This window comes from Podarcis tiliguerta (assembly GCF_965153285.1).
Source record: "Podarcis tiliguerta genome assembly, chromosome: 4".
Taxonomy (NCBI): Eukaryota; Metazoa; Chordata; class Lepidosauria; order Squamata; family Lacertidae; genus Podarcis; species Podarcis tiliguerta.
Window position 1 is genome coordinate 8523942 of NC_139537.1, and position 24766 is coordinate 8548707.

At 48.3% G+C, this 24766-nt stretch overlaps 1 protein-coding gene across 2 annotated transcripts in view; it reads left to right on the forward strand.

Moving 5' to 3' along the window:
• Positions 1 to 11394: 11394 nt before the first annotated feature.
• The window catches only part of TSKU (tsukushi, small leucine rich proteoglycan), a 36296-nt gene continuing 22924 nt past the window's right edge, over positions 11395 to 24766 (forward strand). Inside the window, exon 1 of one of the 2 annotated variants that reach the window (XM_083436703.1) lies at positions 11395 to 11946. The gene's annotated coding sequence lies outside the window, so the exon portion shown is untranslated. Of the gene's footprint in view, positions 12170 to 24766 lie in introns of both variants that reach the window. The other variant, XM_083436704.1, reaches the window with a different exon arrangement.

Genomic DNA, 24766 nt, shown 5'->3' on the forward strand with positions numbered 1-24766 from the left:
GTTTATCTTGCCTGGGCAGGATTGGTCCCGTGGAGATCCCACCGTGGGCTGGTTCGTGCGTGCGCCTGCTGGTTTGGCATCTGCGTGACACAAATTCTGGCACCGCGGAAGCGAGTCGCCACACTGGTTTAGCACAGTGCGTGAGTGGGCAGCTCAGTTTGGGGGTGACTTGTGGGCCGGTCAAACGACCTCTGCAGGCTGCTTCCAGCCCATGGGCCTTAGGTTGCTGACCCCTGCTCTACGCTGACCTCTCTCTGTTCTTCAAAGTTTAGACTGATACAACTTAGGTTTCATCCACTTTACAATTTCCTCCTCCTCACACTTTTCCTGGACCTCAAGGTGCAAAGTCATCTTGGATGTGAAATAAAAAATTTAAGGTTATATATATATATATATATATATATATATAGTGGTACCTCAGGTTAAGTACTTAATTCGTTCTGGAGGTCCGTACTTAACCTGAAACTGTTCTTAACCTGAAGCACCACTTTAGCTAAGAAAAGAAGAAGAAGAGTTTGGATTTGATATCCCGCTTTATCACTACCCGAAGGAGTCTCAAAGCAGCTAACATTCTCCTTTCCCTTCCTCCCCCACAACAAACACTCTGTGAGGTGAGTGGGGCTGAGAGACTTCAGAGAAGTGTGACTGGCCCAAGGTCACCCAGCAGCTGCATGTGGAGGAGCAGGGAATCGAACCCGGTTCCCCAGATTACGAGTCCACCGCTCTTAACCACTACACCACACTGGCTCCTGCTGCCTGCCCCCACAATGGGGCCTCCTGCTGCCGCCACCCCACTGGAGCATGATTTTTGTTCTCATCCTGAAGCAAAGTTCTTAACCTGAAGCACTATCTCTGGGTTAGCGGAGTCTGTAACCTGAAGCGTATGTAACCTGAGGTACCACTCTCTCTCTCTCTCTGTGTGTGTGTGTGTGTGTGTGTGTGTTCATAAATGTACCAAGCAAACACTTACATACATACATATATATATATATATATATATATATATATATATATATATCACATGTCTGAAGAAGCACAGGAAAACAATCCCGAAACCATTTTGACTCCCAAACTGACCAAATGATTTCTCTGCAAAGCCAAGGAAAATGGAAAAGCCTCCCCATTGTCTTTTCATTCACAAATCCTGTCTGAAGGGTATATGTTTGTGTATAAATAGGGTGAGCCTGTGACCTGGCTCAGGAACTAAGTATTTATCATTACAAAAGATTGGCCAGGCTCCCCAGGGTATCCAATCAAGTAACCATTAACAGGTAACTTACCAGACAGGAGATAAACAATGCACTCAGATTTCTGTTGTAGACCGCCCTTTCTGTGATGTAGGTATGATGTTTCTGGGGGTGGTCTTGGACTCCAAGGTGGGCAATTTAAAATGTCTATATAAGGGTGGGCACACCTTGGTTCTAGGTCCTCCTCCTTCTCCTGCGTGTGAGGGGAGCACCCTGTTGCAACAGTTCAATAAAGATCAGGCTTATGAGCTGCTTTGCTTCTCAATATTCTCTGGTTGGCCTCTGTTATTTTCTCCAACCGATGGAGAACCTGCGAAGGACTCTATAAGGGCTCTTGTGTCCCCCATAAGGGAATAAAGGCAGATTTACATTTAGGCTCAGGGCGGCTAACAAGCAATAATAAAAACAAGTTGAATGAATACAACTTAAAAACAAGATTAAAATATTGAAACATTAAAATATTAAAATGCAGCCTCATCACAGGAGGAGAAAGGAAAAAGAAAAAAGAAAGAGGAGGAGGGAATCAAATTGGCTCCAAGCCAAAGGCCAGGCGGAACAACTCTGTCTTACAGGCCCTGTGGAAAGAAATCAGATCCTGCAGGGCCCTGGTCTCATGAGGCAGAGTGTTCCACCAGGCCGGGGCCAGTGATGAAAAGGCCCTGGTTCTGGTTGAAGCTAATCTAACTTCCTTAGGGCCCGGGACCTCTAGGGTGTTGCTATTTATGAACCAAGGTCCTCCGTGGGGCATACCAGGAGAGGCTGTCCTGTAGGTACGAGGGTCCTAGGCAGTGAAGGGGTTTAAAGGTCAAAAGCAGCACCTTAAATCTGACTCCACCAGGAGTCAGTGCAGCTGGAAAAGCACTGGCTGAATATGCTCCCATGGCAGAGACCCCATGAGGAGCCTCGCTGCAGCATTCTGCACCCGCTAGAATTTCTGGGACAGCTTCAAGGGCAGCCCCGCATAGAGCGAGTTACAATAGTCAAGCCTAGAGGTGACTGTCGCATGGATCACTGTGGCCAGGTCAGGGCGGGAAAGGTAAGGGACCAACTGCTTGATGCGGCGAAGGTGGAAAAATGTCGCCTTAGCTGTTGCTGTAACCTGCGCCTCCAGGGAAAGGGAGGCGTCAAGGATTACACCCAAACTCTTAACGGAAGGCAATGGCACTAATTGGGCCCCCGCAAGAGAAGGGAGTTGGTCCCTCATCCCCATGCCGATCTACTTGAACCTACACAACTCACGCTTTGTGCGGCAATTTGCAAACCAAAAAGCAGCCGTCCGTCAAAAGCTGCAGTTTTCTGAATTTTGCAAGGACAGTTCCTCTGGCAAAGCAATGTGTACAGAAACTGTGCACATCGCTAGGATAAGGCGGGCACAAAAATGTTCATGTTTGTGAAATGGCATTATAAATGCATGGTGCTCAGGGAAATAGCTTTGCAAAAATGCCTCTGTTGGGCAAAAACACATACAAACCTGTGTATGGGGAGAAATTTGTTGATAGGTTTTCATGCATCCTGTTTTAACAAAATTGCAGATTGGTGCGAAAATGCTGAGAATGGGAGATGGGGGTAAATCAGAAACTGACAGGAACCAAAACTGACCAGTTTGTCCATCCCTAGTTATCATAACTGGTCCCATCACCTCCTGGCAAATAGAAGGGGAAGAAATGGAGGCAGTGAGAGATTTTACTTTCTTGGGCTCCATGATCACTGCAGAGGGTGGCAGCAGTCACGAAATTAAAAGTCACCTGCTTCTTGGGAGGAAAGCAGTGACAAACCTAGACAGCATCTTAAAAAGCAGAGACATCACATTGCCGACAAAGGTCCGCATAGTTAAAGCTATGGTTTTCCCAGTAGTGATGTATGGAAGTGAGAGCTGGACCATAAAGAAGGCTGATGGCTGAAGAATGGATGCTTTTGAATTATGGTGCTGGAGGAGACTCTTGAGAGTCCCATGGACTGCAAGAAGATCAAACCTCTCCATTCTGAAGGAAATCAGCCCTGAGTGCTCACTGGAAGGACAGATCCTGAAGCTGAGGCTCCAATACTTTGGCCACTCATGAGAAGAGAAGATTCCCTGGAAAAGACCCTGATGTTGGGAAAGATGGAGGGCACAAGGCGAAGGGGACGACAGAGGACGAGATGGTTGGACAGTGTTCTCGAAGCTATCAGCATGAGTTTGACCAAACTGTGGGAGGCAGTGGAAGACAGGAGTGCCTGGCGTGCTCTGGTCCATGGGGTCACGAAGAGTCGGAAACAACTAAATTACTAAACAACAACAACAAGTTATCATAACTATGTTCTGTCTTCTAGCTCTTCATCATCGTCATAATTTACTATTGACATGCCATCCATCTGACTGGGTTGTCCCACCAACTCTGGATGGCGTCCAGCAATAAAACAGTAAATGCACAAAACAACATCACACCCTTAAAGCTTCCCTGAACAGGGCTGCCTTCAGATGTCTTTTAAGAATCATGTAGCTGTTTATCTGTTTGACGTCTGGCGGGAGGGCATTCCACAGGGTGGGTGCCACCACCAAGAAGGCCCTCTGCCTTGTTCCCTGTAAACTCACTTCTCGCAGTGAGGGCACTACCAGAAGACCCTCAGAGCTGAACCTCAGCGTCCAGGCTGAACGATGAAGGTGGAGTTGCTCCTGCAATCTACAGCACACGATCTTCCCTCCTCCCAGCCCGCCCTCCTTCCTGTTTGCCATTCCTGCCAATCACTGAGAAGATCTTTGTCTGGATGAGTGGCAATGATCCCCCGGTCTCAATCCTCCTCCAAGCTCACCAGAGGGCTCGAAGGAGGACCAAGTGAGAGAATTGAGGTTTCAGTTCATTTTGCAGATTTCCTTGCAGAGGCGGCTGAGCTCAGGGACACAGAAACTGCACAGTGGATCTTGACGCGCCTTGCAATGAGGCTGCGCTACCCCAGCCGACAGAGCTAGGGACTTGGCGCACAAGTCTCCTTGCTTCCGACAGCTGTGCTTTTCTTCCAGATATGTTTTGATATGCTAATCGGTCCCTGTCATATCTCATAAAGGCGTTTTGCAGATGGAGAGGGCCCTTTGCTTGAATGTAATCTGACTGAGCTGCGCTCTTTATTTATTTTTGCCAGATCGTTTTTATCCATTTTCCAAATTTTACCAAATCAGCCACAATTTAATACAAATCTAATACAATTTCCCCCCAAACCGGTTTCCTGCAATCCGTTCTTGATGCGTCCAAAGTTTCCTCTTGTTGCTGCTTTATTTTCCTAATTGTTTGCATTCTCTTTGTTACAGTTAACCTTATAGTACAATGGTTCCTTGTTGTTTTTATTCATCCTTAGCCATCAGCAATCCACTTGCCATTTCTGGCACGTGCAATATTTTAACATTTGCGGTATCTGCAAGTGAGTTACTCCGCAAATTATCAATCCACAATAAACCGGTACTTATCATTTCTAAAATAAATTCCTTTCCTTCCTTCTGCATGCATAAAAGCCCATTCGTTCGCTTTTACTAGATGTTTTCCCTTCTTATCTGTGCAGTCCCCTCTATCCAAGATCCTGTCCAGACCTTTTGCTTGAATGTAATCTAAGAGGCACTCTTTCTCCCTCTCTTGAAGATGAAAGGATTCCTCTTTTCCAAGCTAAACATACCCAGCTCCTTCAAGCGTTCCTCAAAAGGCTTGGTTTCCAGACCCTTGATTATCTTGGTCACCCTCCTCTGCACATGTTCCAGCTTGTGAATATCCTTATTAAATTGTGCTACCCAGAACTGGACACAGGACTCTAGGTGTGCTCTGACCAAGGCAGAATAGAGTTGTACAATTATGTACATCTAAGATGTCTCGCCAACAAAAGTCCGTATAGTTCAAGCTATAGTTTTCCCAGTAGTGATGTATGGAAGTGAGAGCTGGACCATAAAGAAGGCTGATCGCCAAAGAATTGATGCTTTTGAATTCTGGTGCTGGATGAGACTCTTGAGAGTCCCGTGGACTGCAAGAAGATCAAACCTCTCCATTCTGAAGGAAATCAGCCCTGAGTGCTCACTGGAAGGACAGATCCTGAAGCTGAGGCTCCAAGACTTTGGCCAACCCATGAGAAGAGAAGACTCCCTGGAAAAGACCCTGGTGTTGGGAAAGATGGAGGGCACAAGGAGAAGGGGACGACAGAGGACGAGATGGTTGGACAGTGTTCTCGAAGCTACCAGCGTAAGTTTGACCAAACTGTGGGAGGCAGTGGAAGACAGGAGTGCCTGGCGTGCTCTGGTCCATGGGGTCACGAAGAGTCGGACACAACTAAATGACTTAACAACAAGAAGATGTCTTCTGTCAGGAGGGCATGCAGGAGCCACGCCCTGCATGACTAGTAGGGCTTTGCAGGACTGGAGCCTTCCTAAGTTTGTTCTGGAGAGGCAAGGCACGGCCACACAAGTGAGGCCGCTTGGTAACTCACTGCACCTGGTGGCAAGCGCCAGGAAGGGATATAAGGTCAGCATTTCCCTTCGGTGCCTTGCCACAGCAACATGTTTCCTGATCCTCAGACCTCAGCTTCTTGACTCCTTGCTTCTCGACCCTCGGACCCTTGACTTCGTGACTCCCTGCTTCCTGACCCTCGGACCCCTGGCTTCTGGACTCTCATTGCTGCTCCCACCCCGCCATCTTGCCCCCGGGCCCGACGTCCTCAGCCGGGACTTCGATAGCCTGTAGACATCTTCCTTTTAAAAAACCTAATGAAATGAAGCTGTTTTATAGGTTAATAAATAGTGCCACCATTTCCTTTCTTCTTCAGTCTTTGAAACTGAAATTGCTATTTACACTAATGAAGGTCTGCAAGGATTGAACAACCTTTTCTCCATCTCCCAAGTGCTCGCCTACATTTCCCTCCATTTAATCAGGGTTTACTCTTTCAGTGGAAAACCCAGTAAAACAACTTGTCAGCAACGTACTGCTTAGGATATCGGAACAGCATTTTTGCAGCCCCCCCATCTGGAAACATCCCATTTGTCTTGAAAAAAGCGACGAGATTCACATGCTTACACCTAATACAGAAGAAGCCTCTTGCCACCCTACTCATTTTGCCCTGGAGACACGGCAAACAGCTTGACAGTCCATAATAATCCAGGCTGAAAGATGCCAACCTTCTATCTCAAAAGTCACAGGCACCCCAGATGTTTAAAGTGCATCCTGGGAACAGGGCCTTCTCGGTGGTGGCGCCCACCCTGTGGAACGCCCTCCCATCAGATATCAAGGAAATAAGCAGCTATCCTATTTTTAAAAGACATCTGAAGGCAGCCCTGTTTAGGGAAGTTTTTAATATTTAATGCTGTATTGTTTTTAACACTTGATTGGGAGCCGCCCAGAGTGGCTGGGGAAACTCAGCCAGATGGGCGGGGTATAATAATAATAATAATAATAATAATAATAATACAGGGCTACAGTTACTGGTGCCCTTAATAAACTACAGATCCCAAGATTCTTTGGGGGAAGCACTGTGTTTTAAACGAATAATGTGATGGTGACCACAGACTCTGGATGGTCAACAGTTCAGCTGGAAATGAAACTAAACTCAAGAATAATAAGAATAATGATCTGTTGTGAGTTTGACGGATGTGTACAATGGATGAGCCTTCCTGCTTTGGCTCATCTTCCTTTTTCTTCTTCTTTTTTTTCTATTTTTCTTTTTTCTTTTCTTTTATCTTTTCCATAGTTGCTTATGTTCTGTGTCATGTACTTTGATATTTTTTGTAGTTTTTAAAGTCCCCCCCCCCCATTACTATTAAGGAATTTTCCTTTGTAATTTTGGTTGTCTATATTTATATGTACCTGTTTAAAGCAAAATAAAAGTTAAAAAAAATTAAATAAAGAAACTAAACTCAATGTCCCATATCTAAAGTTTTTGTGTTTGGTTTTTGTGTTTTTGGGGAAATTTACCAGAAACTACAGTTACTGATGAAGCTTCCTATGAACAACCTCGGGGAGATCTCAGAAGTTGCTCCTCATTTTTTGAGATACCAAAAAGCAGCTAGCCCTCATGAGGAACCAGGATGCAAATGCCTTCAGGCTTCACCATTCAGGTCAATTTTGCCATGGCTGAATGTGTTTTGTTGTTATAATTCATGTTAGTCCAAGGCAGCAAGGAGGAGGAATGTAAGCTTACATCGTTGGGTGTGCCTCAGATTACAAAATGTCTCAGTGAAGTCACCAGGGTGGGTTCATCTGCGATAGTCTGGGCTGACTAATGTAATTTTCTGTAATGACCTTTCTTGAGGCATCAGCTAACCCACACCAGCTTAAGTGAGGGTGCAGAGCAGATGTGTTTGTAACAATGGCAACAGCAGTGTTAATATTTGCTGCTGCAAACTTTATTACAGGGGTGCCCGGGGAGACTGAAACAAACAAACTTTAGTAAATCTGGTGCAACTGTTAGCACGACTCCAGATGGCTGCTGCCCGAGGCTTCGATACTCTTGCTGGTGTACCCCTTGCATGCTACCTATTCACAGAAGCGGACACGGAGCAATGGATCCAAACTACAAGAAAGAAGATTCCACCTAAACATTAGGAAGAACTTCCTGACAGTAAGAGCTGTTTGACAGTGGAATTTGCTGCCAAGGAGTGTGGTGGAGTCTCCTTCTTTGGAGGTCTTTAAGCAGAGGCTTGACAACCATATGTCAGGAGTGCTCTGATGGTGTTTCCTGCTTGGCAGGGGGTTGGACTCAATGGCCCTTGTGGTCTCTTCCAACTCTATGATTCTATGATTCTAGAACACTTTGGTCCCTGCCAATAACACAAACACAATGACAATGGGATATGGAAGGTGTGCAGAGGAGGGCGACCAAGATGATCAAAGGTCTGGAAACCAAGCCTGATGAGGAACGGTTGAAGGAGCTGGGTATGTTTAGCCTGGAAGAAGAGGAGATAGCCATCTTCAAATATCTCAAGGGCAGTCTCATGGAGGATGGAGCAAGCTTGTTTTCTCCTGCTCTGGATGGTAGGACTCGAACCCAGGGTCGTGTCTCCATTGGGAATTCAGGCACGTTGGAGACTGCTTATTTTACACATGGGTCTCGGTGGAGGAAGAGAGTTTGCAGCATTGCACCTTGATCCCCACAGCACTAGAGTCCAAGTCATCCTGCACACCATTTTCATGTCTCTGTCCCAGCCTGGCAAGATGGTTCTGCTCCCAAAAAGCCTATGCAATCTGTTCTGGCCCTGTCACGGTCTGGTCTATGGGCGATCGAAGTCCCGGCTGAGGATGTTGGGACCAGGGGCAAAATGGCGGGGTGGGAGCAGGAATGAGAGTCCAGAAGCCAGGGGTCCAAGGGTCAGGAAGCAGGGAGTCACAAAGTCAAGGGTCTGAGGGTCGAGAAGCAAGGAGTCATGAAGTCAGGGGTCCAAGGATAAAGAAGCAAGGAGTCACAAAGTCAAGGGTCCGAGGATCAAGAAGCAAGGAGTCATGAAGTCAAGGGTCCGAGGATCAAGAAGCAAGAAGTCATGAAGTCAGGGGTCCGAGGGTCGAGAAGCAAGGAGTCATGAAGTCAGGGGTCCGAGGGTCGAGAAGCAAGGAGTCATGAAGTCAGGGGTCCGAGGGTCAAGAAGCAAGGAGTCATGAAGTCAGGGGTCTGAGGGTCGAGAAGCAAGGAGTCGAGGTCTGAGGATCAAGAAGCAAGAAGCTAAACACAGCAAGGCAGGAAGCGTGTTGCTATGGCAAAAAGCCAAAGGGAAATGCTGACCTTATATCCCTTCCTGGCTCTTGCCACCAGGTGCTGTGAGTTACCAAGCGGCCTCACCTGTGCGGCCATGCCTTGCCTCTCCAGAACAAACTTAGGAAGGCCCCAGTCCTGCAAAGCCCTACTGGTCACAGGGCCTGGCTCCTGCACGCACTCCTGACAGTCCCCTCCTTTCTCCTTCCCAAGAACTTTGGCTAAATGTCCCCTCTCCTTCTCCAAACCTTAAAAGGGACACATCTTTCCTGTGTGATGTCTTCTCCACTCTTTGCTGCAGGGATGGCCAGTTGGCCTTAATGGCCAATTCCTTAATGGCCAATTCCTGGCTCCCTATTGCTCCTCAGTGGCTCGGCACTTATCTCACCTGGCTGGGCTGGTTTGCATGAACTAACTCAGGAAATTCTTTCCTGGTACCCGTTCTGCAGCCCTTAACCCCAGCTGTTACTGGGCACCAACAGGATGCACTTTGCACATGGTCGGAGTCTAGTCGACCCATACCCGTGTAGTGGAAGCCTACCCTGTACAGTGGTACCTCGGTTAAGAACTTAATTCGTTCTGGAGGTCCGTTCTTAACCTGAAACTGTTCTTAACCTGAAGCACCACTTTAGCTAATGGGGCCTCCCGCTGCTGCCACTGGAGCACAATTTCTGTTCTCATCCTGAAGCAAAGTTCTTAACCCGAGGTACTATTTCTGGGTTAGCGGAGTCTGTAACCTAAAGCGTCTGTAACCTGAAGCGTATGTAACCCCATGTACCACTGTACAGATCTAGGCTGAAAACTCCATTGAATTAATTATGCTCGGGCAGAGGTTAGCCGGTTTAGGAATATTTAGTATAAATCCACCATTTCCAGGATAAAAAGAACAGGTAAAGGACCCCTGGACAGCCACAGTGGGTGGATTCAAACTGCAAACCTTCTGATCAGCAAGCCCAGTGGTTTACACCACAGTACCCCCCACTTTGTGGCTGACTCAACCTAGGTCCTTAGCAAGCAGCACCAAATTTATCACCAAAATGAAAGAAAGTTGGAATAATTGTTCCGCCTCATCCCAACCCATCTCCCAGGACCTCTCTCTGCCCTCCACGAAGCTGTTACTCTGGGGGGGGGGCTGGAAAAGAGCCCAGACCCTCCCCTCCCCCCTCCCACAGATGTTCTCTGCATCCATCTGCTGAAACTTTCTACCTCCCCACCCCCAGCTCGCCACCTCCTCCTCCTGTCCCTAACATATAAACCCACCCCCTCCGGAGTTGGGTGGGTGGAAAAGAAGTGGGAGCAAGCGAGATCCAGCCACCTCCTGTACAGTGGTACCTCGGGTTACAGACGCTTCAGGTTACAGATGCTTGAGGGTACAGACTTCGCTAATCCACAAATAGTACCTCGGGTTAAGAACGTTGCTTCAGGATGAGAACAGAAATCGCACAGCAGCGGTACGGCAGCAGCGGGAGGCCCCATTAGCTAAAGTGGTGCTTCAGGTTAAGAACAGTTTCAGGTTAAGAACGGACCTCCGGAACGAGTTAAGTTCTTAACCCGAGATACCACTGTACCTCTGCTTTTGAAAGACTGCCCCCCCTTTATCCTTACCTGCAGTACACACACACACACACACACACACTTATCTCTCCTTGCAAAGTTGCAGTCTCATTTCATGGGCATAGCCAGGATTTTTGTTAGGAGGGGGCCCAACAAGTTGATGAGCTGTTTTGGGGAAATCTCCCCCAAAAGCTTTTTTTTGGGGGGGGAGATGGGTGACAGGCTTCTGCGGGGGGGGGGGAGCAGAACATCTGTTAATTGCCGTATTTTTCGCTCTATAAGACACACCAGACCACAAGACGCACCTAGAGCTGGACCATAAAGAAGGCTGATCGCCAAAGAATGGATGCTTTTGAATTCTGGTGCTGGAGGAGACTCTTGAGAGTCCCTTGGACTGCAAGAAGATCACACCTATCCATTCCTAAGGAAATCAGCCCTGAGTGCTCACTGGAAGGACAGATCCTGAAGCTGAGGCTCCAATACTTTGGCCACCTCATGAGAAGAGAAGACTCCCTGGAAAAGACCCTGATGTTGGGAAAGATTGAGGGCACAAGGAGAAGGGGACGACAGAGGACGAGATGGTTGGACAGTGTTCTCGAAGCTACCAGCATGAGTTTGACCAAACTGTGGGAGGCAGTGGAAGACAGGAGTGTCTGGCGTGCTCTGGTCCATGGGGTCACGAAGAGTCGGACACGACTAAACGACTAAACAACAGCAGCCACCCGCCCAACTCAGAGAGACGATCCCTGTGCGCCTCTCTCCGCGCGCGCAGCAGCAGCCCAAGTGCGCGCCCTCTCCAGCTGGCGGCCGCCTTGGTTGGGCGCGCGGGGCGGAGCTGTGCACTTTGGAGACGCTCCCCGCCCGGGGAAGGCAGGGAAAGAGGAGTTGCAGCCGCCGCCGTTCAGCTGGTGCCTTTGGAGAGGCAGCCGGCACATGCTAGCACAGAGCGCGCGCGCGCCCGCCCGCCCGCCCGCCTGGCCGCTGGAGAGGAGGAGATGCGGGGAAAGAAGGAGGGATTATTGCATTGAAGGGGGAAGAAGAAGAGGAGGAGGAGGAGGGGTTGCATCGAGCAGAGGTGAAAGGCTGATCCCAGAGGGGTGTGTTTTGTGTGTGTGCGCGGAGAAAAGAGATCCAGTTCGCCTGCTGGGGACTTCCACAAAAAGAGACAAGCCGAGCAGCCGCGATTTTGCAAAGCGCTGGCCGTGGAGGCGGCAGCTGCTCCGTCTACTTCGGAAAGCTGCTTTCCTTGTGGATTCCATTGCAAGCCTCGCTTTTTTCCCTCCCCCTTCTTGCTCCATTGCCGGTTTGGTTGTATTTTTTTTCTTTTTGAAATTGCGTCTTCCCAGCCCCGGTCTGCTCCGCTTGGCGAGGAGCTGGGCTGCCGAGGAGGAGACGGAAGCAGAGAAACCTCTCCTCCATTGCAAGTCTCCGAAGCCAAAAAATATAAAACAGGAAGGTGAGCGGCCGTCTGTGCTCTTCTTGCAAAACTTTCTGATTTTGGCAAGCCTCTTTTGGAAGTCTTATTGTGAGAGAACGGGTGGGGGTCGGCGCTGGCTTGCTCTGCCGGCGACCCGAACTTGGGAAAGGGCGGGCGTGAATGCGAATCGGATTCGCATCGTTTGCGGAGAGCAGGCGCGGGGAGGGACTCTTCCCAGGTTGCGAGAGCAAGGCAGACAAAGGTGAGCTTTATGAAAGTTGCGCCGCGTTTTCCCCGGAGCTCGTTTCCCCTGACGGGAAGGCAGGCTCGCCACATCTCCTCCATCATGGGCGCATTCAGACGTGCTGATGTCCTGCATCTTTCCCCCTTTCATTCATTCATTTTTTAATTTTTTTTACTCGATGCTAAACTACCACGTTGGATGCCTGGTCTGTTTCCTATCCATCCATCCATACTTGGGGTGGATTTTTAAAGCACCCATTTCTGTCCCCGGGGGTGGAACAAGCGTACACACACACACACACACACACACACGTACACGTGCTTTGAAACTTAAAGGGTCGGTTTCCAGAGAAACTGCGATGGAGCGAGCTGATCAAAACCGAGGGACGCCCTTGAAGCCGATCTGGAGGTGTGTCTGTTTGTTTGTGTTTGTTCCCTTCCTGAAATCAAAGGCATTCATTATTTTCCAGGACTTTTGCAAAGTTCTGGCTTAAGAAAGGATGCTTTCAAATGGAACTGCTTTCTTGCCCGCTGAGTGAGGAGCTTAAAACATTTCATTGCGAAGAAGCTATTATTATTATTATTATTATTATTATTATTATTATTATTTTGCCTTGCCGGTGTGTTTATTAGCCTTGGATGCAGCTAACACGTGTTAGTGTGTGGAATGAATTCATTGGAATCCTTAGGGCTGATTCCTTAGGTGTTTAGGTAGTTACATACTTAAGACATTTAAAGTGTGGAAGTCAAACATTGTAAGGTGGTGAACGGGTCGTTAAAACGAAGGGGCAAATGTGTGTTTGCATGTACACACACTGGCCTGTTGGTCTACTCTGCACGCACCCAGCGATGCCTTGTACATGTGAACGGACCAGGAACAGAACTTCGAAACCCACTATGTAGCTGCGAGGGATCGAGACATGCGGGTAGTAGAATAAGGTGGTGTGGTTCTGAAATGGGGAATGGACTGTACCGCTGGAGGTCGGAGTTCATGTTTTTGGATGCTCCCCGCTTGCAAGTTTCTGCGCAACCCCCACTTGTTTCTGTTTCCTTTTTTAAAAAGCAAATAAGTGGGGCGGTGGGGGAATAATGATTTGAGCGAGCATTTGAAAATGCCCCCTCCTTATTCCAGTTGTACAATCCACTCCCCCACTCCATCATTAGTAGAATTGAGTTTCATGTTGTCCATCTTTCACTAGCTTGGTTCCCTTCAGATGTTTTGGACTAACAGCCTGGAGAGAGCTCAGTTTGTGAGAGCGTGGTGCTGATAATGGCAACCTTGCAGGTTTGATTCCCATACTGGACAACTGCAAATCATTCTACCTGGACACTGAGGTCCAGCACCAAGGGCCTTCTGCAAGAAGCCAAGTTACAGGGAACCAGGCAGAGGGCCTTCTCGGTGGTGGCGCCCTCCCTGTGGAACCCCCTCCCACCAGATGTCAAAGAGAACAACAACCACCAGACTTTTAGAACACATCTGAAGGCAGCCCTGTTTAGGGAAGCTTTTAATGTTGGATGTATTACAGTATTCTAATACTTTTTTGGAAGCCGCCCAGAGTGGCTGGTGATGCCCAGCCAGATGGGCGGGGTATAAATAATAAATTATTATTATTATTATTATTATTCCTGCATTGCAAGGGGTTGGGCTGGATGACCTTCGAGATCATTTCCGACTCTAGGATTCTTTCATTCTGCAAACCATCTGAAAGTGACTGGAAGGAGCTCCCTTCAGTGTTTCAGACGGGGCAGCTCCCATCCCTACCTGTAAGTGCCAGGGATTGAACCTGGTGCCTTCTGCATGCTAAGCAGGTACTCCAGAACCATAAGCTCATAAGAATCCGCCTTCGACTGAGTCAGACATAAGTGGGTCTCCTGAGCTTCAGACAGCTGCCCTTCCCAGCCCTACCTTAAGACGCTGGGTTTCGAAAACGGGTCCTTCTGCACTTCAAGCATGTGCACTGGCTCTGAGTTGCTGGGTCCCTTCCGTTGCCTCACTGAGCTGTGCGTGTGGAGAAATCCGGTAGTACCAATGTGAACCAATTTCTTTCTTCTTTGGTGCTCCCTCGTAGCTGAGTAAGATCATCTTCCATAACAGGGTTTTAGCAGTGAGTCCGTAAGTGACTGCGGAGGCCAATTCTGGATCCACACGTCCTTCCACAGTGGGGACATTGGTTTCCGGGCAGGAGCTGATCACGGTGTGGATTTGCCAAGCGTGCCTTCCTCTTAGCGCATTTCTCCCTTGCGTCCTGAGTTTGAGTGTCTTCAAAGCCCACGACACCTTTGGTAAAGGCTGTTCTCCATTAGGGAGAAGGTTTCGCCTCCTGTCAAGTCTGAAAGGGAATTCAGCTGGGTGAGGAAACCTGCCTTCCCACTGCAAATGAAATTGGCTACCTTGGTTCTCAAACGCCTTGGTACTCAAGCAACTTAGAACCCGAACACTGCAAACCCGGAAGTAAGTGTCCCGGTTTGTGAACTTTTTCCGGAATCCGAACTTACTCCATTTTGAGTGTTACGCTTCCAATTTTGAGTTCCACACTTCCAATTTGAGTGTTACTCTGACGTCTGTCTGTTTTTTTGCTATTTATTTTACGCTTTTGTTTTTGCGGCTCTTGTTATTTTGTTTTTGTGACTCGGTCCAGCTATCGATTGATTGATTGTGCGACTGCAGCACATTGTTTTATCGCTTTCATTTTACAGATCAGTGGTCTTGTTAGATAGTAAAATTCATGTCAAATTGCTGTTTTAGGGGTTGTTTTAAAAAGTCTGGAATGGATCGATCCGTTTTGCATTGCTTTCTATGGGAAAGCGTGCCTTGGTTTTGGAACGCTTTTGGTTTTGGAACGGATTAAGTCTGAGAATCAAGGTACCAATTGAACTGCTTCTTTCCTTTTGCTCTCTCTCTCTCTCTCTCTCCGCTTTCTGATCTGGGTTTCTCCTCTTCCTGGAAGTGTGCTAGCAATTGCCACGGTGGCGGCTGGCGTTCTGGTGCCTGCCTCCAGTGCCCAGTCTTTGCTTTCAAACATTGCCCCCTTCTCTGTTTTCATGACCACCCACCCACCCACAGCAACCCTCCACCTTGCAGTTTACCCTCCTCTCTCTCTCCCTTCTCCTTCCTCCCCCCCACCCCATCCCCCAAACAGGCCAAATTATCGGGAAAAGAGTTGTGTAATTGAGTAGGAGCCTGTTTCCGGGACCTTTGCTGTAAAAACTTCCCTAGTAACTTATGACAGGATTAAAGGGATTCCTGAATTGAAACCCCCTTTCGCTGAACACAAAGCTTGAGAGAGGTTAAAAAGTTTGCTCTTGGGAGATAAGCCCAGACATGTCATTGCCCTGTCTGGATTGAAATTCCAGGACATAAAAATAGAGATCTCGGCTGGGTTTGGGTGCAATGCTTCAATGTCTGCGCCAAAGAAGAAAGCAGGAATCGCTCCGACTTTTAGAATACCCTGTCTTTGATGTAAGAAGAGATCATTGTCTCATGTGTTTTTTACATGGCACATTCCTTGGAGGTTTTGAGGCAGAGGCTGGATGGCCATCTGTCAGGGATGCTTCAGATGAGATTCCTGCATTGCAGGGGGTTAGACTAGATGATCCCTGAAGGTCCCTTCCAACTGTACAATTCTCTGATTCACTGCCTGTGGTGCCTTGCTGTGTTGTGCACAGACTAGGAGAGGTGGGTCCCTGCTCTCTAGGAATCTACAATCTGAAATTGTCATTGGAGAATGAGGAATAATAATAATAATAATAATAATAATACAGTGGTACCTCTGGATGCGAACAGGATCCATTCCGGAGCCCCGTTCGCATCCTAAGCGAACACAACCCGCACCCACATGTGCAGGTCACAATTTGCCACTTCCGCGCATGAGTGTGACGTCATTTTGAGAGTCTGCGCATGCGCAAGCGGCGAAACCCGGAAGTAACGCGCTCCGTTACTTCTGGGTCGCCGCAGCGCACAACCTGAAAATACTCATCCCAAAGCTACTTCAACCTGAGGTATCATACCTCATGTTACGTCGGCTTCATGTTACGTTTTTTCAGGTTACTTTCCCGCGGCGACGCAGAAGTACCGGAAAGGGTTACTTCCGGGTTTCGCCGCATGCGCAGAAGCGCAAAATGATGTCACACACAGAAGTGGCAAATTGAAACCCGCGCGTTCGCAGGTACGTCACTGCTAGTTGCGCTCCTTTCATGTTGCGAACGGGCCTCCAGAACAGATCCCATTCGCAACCAGAGGTACTACTGTAATAATAATAAAATTTTAATTGTACCCCACTTTCCCCAGCCGGAGCCAGGCTCAAAGCAGCTAACATAATAAAACTAACACAGTATACAAACAAAATAAGAACATAAAAACAGGCAAAGGAAGATGAACAGGCGTGGGTGTCAAGTGAGAAAATAGCATGGAATGTCCTTCAAGGTGGGTGGCTCTGCTAGGTTGGACCAGCTGGGCCTTCTCAGTGGTGGCTCCCTGTTTGTGAAATATCCTCCCCAAGGAGGCCCACTTGGCAGGGTCATTGCCTATGTTCAGGCACCAGGCAAAGCCGTTTTTATTTACCCAGGACTTTTTTGCCCTCAACTTGGAGGGTTATTGGATAAGTGTATGGCCTCTCATGTGTGGGACGCGGGTGGCGCTGTGGGTTAAACCACAGAGCCTAGGACTTGCCAATCAGAAGGTCAGCGGTTCGAATCCCTGCGATGGGGTGAGCTCCCGTTGCTCGGTCCCTGCTCCTGCCAACCTCGCAGTTCGAAAGCACATCAAAGTGCAAGTAGATAAATAGGTACCACTCCGGCGGGAAGGTAAACGGCTTTTCCGTGCGCTGCTCTGGTTCGCCAGAAGCGGCTTAGTCATGCTGGCCACATGACCCGGAAGCTGTCTGCGGACAAACGCCGGCTCCCTCGGCCCATAGAGCGAGATGAGCGCCGCAACCCCAGAGTCTGTCACAACTGGACCTAATGGTCAGGGGCCCCTTTACCTTTTTTATGGCCTCTCATGCTTTCGGTGGCGTGAGTTGGATATGTCTTTTTGTGACTATTTACGCTTGCACTTTTTAGGTTCTGGTTTTATCCTTCTTCCTGCGCACGGTGAGATTTGTTGCTATTTCTTGTTTTGCAATGCAAGTCGCTTCGAGACACTTCGAGGTAGCAGATGATGGGAGCTGGTCAAGAGTCTGGCTGGGCAGCTAGCAGCGAGGGACAAGGACGCCGCTCCAGTTTCTGCGGCGGTAGACAGAGGAAGAAGGCGACCTGGAAAAGTTGTGCCCACGGGTACTAATATGGGTGCCCCCTGCAATCCTTTTGCAAGGGGCTGGACTAGTTCTGCCCCTCAGTGGTACCCAGCAACTGTGCAGTTCTGTGATCCTATACATGTAGGCGAGTCAAGGCCTAGATTTCCAGCATGGACAGAATTCATGCCTCTGCAAGAAAAATAATAATAATTGTCATATTTAAAGAAAACCTCCGGTGAACTTGGCAACCGGGCAAGAAAATGAGGAAAGGTTAATTAGTCATGCCTTAGTCAAAAGGAAGTCCGAGACAGATGAATCGACTCCGAACCGTTGTGCGTTTAGGTTGGGGGGGGGGGTATTTTAAAAAAATAAACAGACGGAAGCCTTATTCTGCTGATTCAGAAACCGAAAACAGGCTGTGCATACCTTTAATGCACATTCTTTCCCTCAAAGAGTTCTGGGCAATGTCAATTACTGTATTTTTTGCTCTATAAGACTCACTTTTTCCCTCCTAAAAAGTAAGGGAAAATGTGTGTGCGTCTCATGGAGCGAATGCAGGCTGCGCAGCTATCCCAGAAGCCAGAACAGCAAGAGGGATTGGTGCTTTCACTGCACAGTGATCCCTCTTGCTGTTCTGGCTTCTGAGATTCAGAATATTTTTTTTCTTGTTTTCCTCCTCCAAAAACTAGGTGCGTCTTGTGGTCTGGTGCGTCTTATAGAGCGAAAAATATGGTAGTTCTCTCAGGGTTAAGAGGTCCCAGCAGCCCTTAAAGAATTCTTTGAGGGGAAAACATATGGTTTAAAGATATATAAAGGTGTACACAGCTTTGGTCTGCGTTAGCCTTAATAGAAGAAGCCAGACAAATTCTGCATAGAGGTGCAAAACCACCACACATTTAGGGCTCCCTTCTATCCAATCTATGCAGCGCTTCTGCATGGTCTGAAGGAGTCCAGAAAAGACTAACAGGAACAAGAAAAGGCAGAATAAAATATATAAATAAAAAATCCATTAAAGCAATTATACTGAAACAGCAATGGGGGCCAGGTTTGTGTTACTATTAGCAGGTAAAGCCTGCCCGCTAAAAGCATTTTTGCTTAAGACAAGCCTACCCAGATATTTAGAAAGTTGGTGCGAGTTTTAATCTGCTTATTGTTTATTCTTGTTTCAACTTTCCTAAAGTCTTACTGACAATTTTATTGTTTGATGTTTATTCCTGCAAACCGCTTCAAGGTTTCTTTACAATCAAGCTGTGTATGAAATTGATGAAATGACTGAAAACAAACAAACACAGCAGCCTAAAATAGCCCCCGCACCCATCCAAACAATAAAAAAGGTAAAGGGACCCCTGACCATTAGGTCCAGTCGTGGCCGAATCTGGGGTTGCGGCGCTCTTCTCGCTTTATTGGCCGAGGGAGCTGGCGTACAGCTTCCGGGTCATGTGGCCAGCATGACTAAGCAGCTTCTGGCGAACCAGAGCAGTGCACGCAAACGCTGTTTACCTTCCCGCCAGAGCGGTGCCTATTTATCTACTTGCACTTTGACGTGCTTTCGAACTGCTAGGTTGGCAGGAGCTGGGACCGAGCAACGGGAGCTCACCCCGTCGCGGGGATTCGAACCGCCAACCTTCTGATCAGCAAGTCCTAGGCTCTGTGGTTTAACCCACAGTGCCACCCGCGGACCTTATCCAAACAATAAACCACCCCAAAACGGACTGTTACTTTTCTTCCCAGGCATTTGGAGAGAAGCATGTATTTGTCACCAGTGTGGTGTAGTGGTTAAGAGCGGTAGTCTCGTAATCTGGGGAACCGGGTTTGCGTCTCCGCTCCTCCACCTGCAGCTGCTGTGTGACCTTGGGCCAGTCACACTTCTCTGAAGCCTCTCAGCCCCACTCACCTCACAGAGTGTTTGTTGTGGGGGAGGAAGGGAAAGGAGAATGTTAGCCGCTTTGAGACTCCTGAAGGGGAGTGAAAGGCGGGATATCAAATTCAAACTCTTCTTCTTCATCATCCTTGAGGCTGTAATGCCGCTTGCCAGGGAGGCTTTCCTGGGAAGAACATTCCACATCGGGGCCACCCCGGTAGAGACCCCTCATCTCACTACCCTTTGAGCATCTCTTGGGAGGCGGCGCCCTTGGTGAATGTCCCTCTTCCCCGTTCTCCTTGCGGCAACTGAGGATACGCGTCAGACAAAGTTGGAGTCTGTCTTCCTTGATCTAGTAGAGCTCTGTTGACCCTTCTCCTTCCAGACTTAGGGAGAGGCAGGTTCCCTGTTCATGAATGTTGTCTTCTTCTTTAGTGATCCTACGTAAGATTGTCTTCCATGAACACGAACTTAACAGTGAGTCCGTAAATGACTGTGGAGGCCAATTCTGGATCCACACGTCCTTCCACAGTGGGGACATTGGTTTCTGGGCGGGAGTTGATCACGGTGAGGGTTTGCCAAGCGTGCCTTCCTCTTAGCACATTTCTCCCTTTTGTCCTGAGTTTGAGCGTCTTCAAAGCCCATGACACCTTTGGTAAAGGCTGTTCTCCAACTGGAGCGCTCGCAGGCCAGTGTTTCCCGGTTGTCAGTGTTTATACTACATTTTTAAAGATTTGCCTTGAGAGAGTCTTTGAACCTCTTTTGTTGACCACCAGGATTACACTTTCCATTTTTAAGTTTGTTTGAGTACAGTGGTACCTCGGGTTACATACGCTTCAGGTTACAGACTCCACTAACCAAGAAATAGTACCTCAGGTTAAGAACTTTGCTTCAGGATGAGAACAGAAATCGTGCGGCGGCAGCCGTGATGCTTCAGGTTAAACACAGTTTCAGGTTAAGAACGGACCTACGGAACGAATTAAGTACGTAACCAGAGGTACCACTGTAGTTGCTTTGGAAGCCGATAATCAGGCATTGAACTGAACGAAATTGATGTTGAAAAATCATTGCTTCGACATGGGTGATCTTTGCTTCTTCCAACATACTGGCATTAGTTAGCCTATGAATGTCGTCGTGTTGGCTCACTGTGGGATTGTTCATAGCAGAGGATTCCAAGCCATGTTCCTTGGGAAATTCTCCGGGGGGCAATGAGATGATGAACGATGATGGATGAACGTCCTTGAAAGACCAGCTGCCCCACCCTGAACTTCCTTTGCAAATGCGCAGCTACAGAGGAGAGATGGATGTGTCCTAAGATGCACTTTTGGTCGAAAGAGGGTGATGTTCTGCAAGCCTGGCTGGTAATTATTGCAAGTGGGACTTGCAACAAAAATTTTCGCCAGAAGCGGCTTAGTCATGCTGGCCAAATGACCCGGAAGCTGAACGCCGGCTCCCTCGATCAATAAAGCAAGATGAGCGCCACAACCCCAGAGTCGGCCATGATTGGACCTAATGGTCAGGAGGCCCTTTACCTTTACCTAAGTAGCCACGGCCTACTGCAAGCTATAAGGGTGCTGCAATCTCTACTCTCGCAGAACTGAAGGGTCGTCGTAGGCTTCTGTCTCAGCCCAGTTTGCAATGGAATACAGGCAATGGATTACAATGCCCAATTGTACCTTCTCAGGGTGAGTCTAGTCCAGGCCTCCCCAAACACAGCCCTCCAGAAGTTTTGGGACTACAACTCCCATCACCCCTAGCTAACAGAACCAGTGGCCAGGGATGATGGGAACCGTAGTCGCAAAAACATCTGGAGGGCCGAGTTTGGGGGTACCTGGTCTAGTCTCTTGCTTCTGCACAGCACAGCAGCATTCTTGAAAAACACTGAGAGCCCAGCCTGCAGTTTTCCATGTGAACTACATTGCAGGGGTCCTGTTAAGTCACCTCTTTCTGTGACTGTTCCCATCTTCAGCCTGGAGCTGCATTTGCCTTGGCATGGATTTTAGAAAAATTGCACCACAGTGTTACCTTGGTTCTCAAACTTAATCCATTCCGGAATCCGTTCCAAAACCAAAAGCGTTCCAAAACCAAGGCACACTTTCCCATAGAGAGTAATTCAAAACGGATTAATCCGTTCCAGACTTTTAAAAACAACCCCCAAAACAGCAATTTGACATGAATTTTGTTATCTAAGGAGACCACTGAGCCATAAAATGAAAGCAATAAAGGATGTACTGCAGTCACACAACCTATCAGTCAGTAGCTGAACTGGGTTCCACACAGTCATGAAAAAGTGCCGCAAAAACAGACAGACCTCAGCATTACACTCAAATCGGAAGTGTGGCACTCAAAACGGAAGCATAACACTCAAAACGGAGCATATTCAGCTTACAAAAAAAGTTCGCAAACCGGAATACTTACTTCTGGGTTTGCAGCGTTCGGGTTCTAAGTTGTTTGATGTCAGGGAACTGCCATCAGTGCCGGAGGGAGAGAGCAAAATCCAGAGGGATTCCGGAGAGCGTCCCGGGATTGGGAGAGGCAGCCCATCTTCTGGGGAAGAGAATCAGCGTAGCACCAGTGGAGAAGGGGGGCAGATGGGGGAAGCGGCGAGGCGGTCCCATGACTCCTTGCCGGGGACCAGCGGGGAGAGTAGAGGTCCTCCGCTGCCTACGCCCTCCTTGCGCAGAAGGCTTTCGCGCAGAGAGAGTAGGAGGAGACTAGGCGTCAAAGAGCTTCTTTGCTGGAAGAACTTTAAGAAACGCCCACTGACGGATTCTGCCAGCGATTGAGACAGCCACGGGTGAGTGGCTGTCCGGACAGAAAAGGTTCACTCAGGCAATCCAGCCAGGTGTTTGCACCGGCTTACGCACGAGCAACCCCTAGAACCATTACATTTGAGTACCAAGGCATTTGAGAACCAAGGTACCACCGTAAATAATAACTGTGTTGCAGAAGGAGCTCCTCTTCCTGCCGCTACATTTAGGGATTTTTGTGTTCGCAACAAAAAAACACGTTACCGGTTCCAGCTTCATTAAAGTCTTTACTTTTTCTAACTAACCCTCGTTGGTGCCTATAGACAGCTCTCTTTTCCATCCCTGGGAACATATAAAAATAGCCTCTCACTGTGAGCCAGGAGGTGAGACCTATCCAGACAATGAGATTGTTCTTTCCGTATATCTCTGTGTCTCTCTCCTCCTGTTCCAGCCACCGCAGGGAAGGCTTTGACTTCCACCAGTCTGTCTCATCCTCTTTTCAAAGCACCTACGTTGGTGGCTATCCGTGAAGCACATTCTGCAGATTAACAATGGTCTGTGCCCTCCTTCCTTCTGTCTAGAGTGAATCATCCAACGTTCATTTTTATTATTATTGTATGTTCCTGAGTTCCATTGTTATGTGCGAGGGGAAAGAAATCTCTGCTTTCTCTGCACCATAATTTTATACGCTCCCGGTCATGGTCCCCCCATCTTACCTTCTTTTTCCCCAACTTAAAAAGGGAGAATCACACCTTGATCATTTTTGGATGGCCATTTCTGAACTTTTTCCAGCTCTGCCGTTTCCAACTGACACCATCTGAACTTTTTAGCGTCTTCCAAATGTGGTTGCACAAGGTGATTTCTGTTAGCGGTTTTTTTGCTATTGCAATCAAAGTGGCTTGCAAAGGAGAAAAGGAAAGGAAAGGAAAACCAAATTTAAAGGTCAAATAGCACTTTAAGCGCCTAGGGCTTGCCGATCGAAAGGTCGGCGGTTCGAATCCCCGTGGCGGGGTGCGCTCCCGTTGCTCGGTCCCAGCGCCTGCCAACCTAGCAGTTCAAAAGCACCCCTGGGTGCAAGTAGATAAATAGGGACCGCTTACCGGCGGGAAGGTAAACGGCGTTTCCGTGTGCTGCGCTGGCTCGCCAGATGCAGCTTTGTCACGCTGGCCACGTGACCCGGAAGTGTCTGCGGACAGCGCTGGCCCTTGGCCTCTTGAGTGAGATGGGCGCACAACCCTAGAGTCTGTCAAGACTGGCCCGTACGGGCAGGGGTACCTTTACCTTTACTTAGCACTTTAAAATGATAGAAAGCACGACAGTGGCAGTCTTTTTTCTTTGGCGATCACTCGTAGCCGAGTAAGATTGTCTTCCATAAACACAATTTTAACAATGAGTCCATAAGTGGCTGTGGAGGCCAATTCTGGCTCCGCACGTCCTTCCACAGTGGGGACATAGGTTTCCGGCGGGAGTTGATCACGGTGAGGGTTTAACCAAGCATACCTTCCTCTTAGCTCATTTCTCCCTTTTCTCCTCAGTTCGAGCATCTTCAAAGCCCATGACACCTTTGGTAAAGGCTGTTCTCCAATTGGAGTGCTGGCAGGTCAGGGTTTCCCAGTTGCCTTGAGAGAGTCTTTGAACCTCTTTTGTTGACCACCAGCATTACGCTTTCCATTTTTAAGTTCGGAATAGAGCAGTTGTTTTGGAAGATGATAGTCAGGCATCTGCACAACATGACCAGTCCGACGAAGTTGATTTTGAAGAATCATTGCTTTGACACTGGTGATCTTTGCTTCTTCCAGTACACTGGCATTAGTTCACCTGTCTTCCCAGGTGATGTGTAAAAATTTTTGGAGACACTGTTGATGGAATCTTTGGAGGAGATGGATATGGCTTTTATAAGTGGCAAACCCAGAAGTGTTTCACTGCTCGCGCATGCGCAGAAGCAGTGCTCCGGTTGCGAAAACTTAAGGATATGGCCGGACGTTCGGAACGGATCCCGTTGAAAACCGGAGGTACCACTGTACAGTGGTACCTCTGGTTACGTACAGTGGTGCCTCGCAAGACGAAAAGAATCCGTTCCGCGAGTCTCTTCGTCTTGCGGTTTTTTCGTCTTGCGAAGCAAGCCCATTAGCGGATTAGCGCTATTAGCGCTATTAGCAGTTTAAGGGCTATTAACGGCTATTAAAGGCTTAAGGGATTAGCGGATTAGCTGCTAAAAGGCTATTAGCAGCTTAGCACTTTAGAAAAAGGGGCTGGGGAGCGGGGAAAAAACTCAAAAATCGCAAAACATTTTTGTCTTGCGAAGCAAGCCCATAGGGAAATTCGTCTTGCGAAGCGCCTCTGAAAACGGAAAACCCTTTCGTCTTGCGGGTTTTCCGTCTTGCGAGGCATTCGTCTTGCGGGGCACCACTGTACTTAATTCGTTCTGGAGGTCCATTCTCAACCTGAAACTGTGCTTAACCTGAAGCACCACTTTAGCTAATGGGGCCTCCTGCTGCCGCCGCTGCACAACCTCTGTTCTCATCCTGAAGCAAAGTTCTTAACCTGAGGTAATATTTTTGGGTTAGCGGAGTCTGTGACCTGAAGCGCATGTAACCTGAAGTGTATGTAACCCGAGGTACCACTGTACTTCCCTTGATCTGGATGAGGATTCGCGAACCAGCCTCTGGAGAACTCAGAAAGGGTGTCATTAAAAAAGTGGCCTGCGTTTTATTCAAAAGGTGCATCTGTGAGAGGCAGTAGTGCTTCCAGCTGCTGGAAACCTCAGGAGGAGG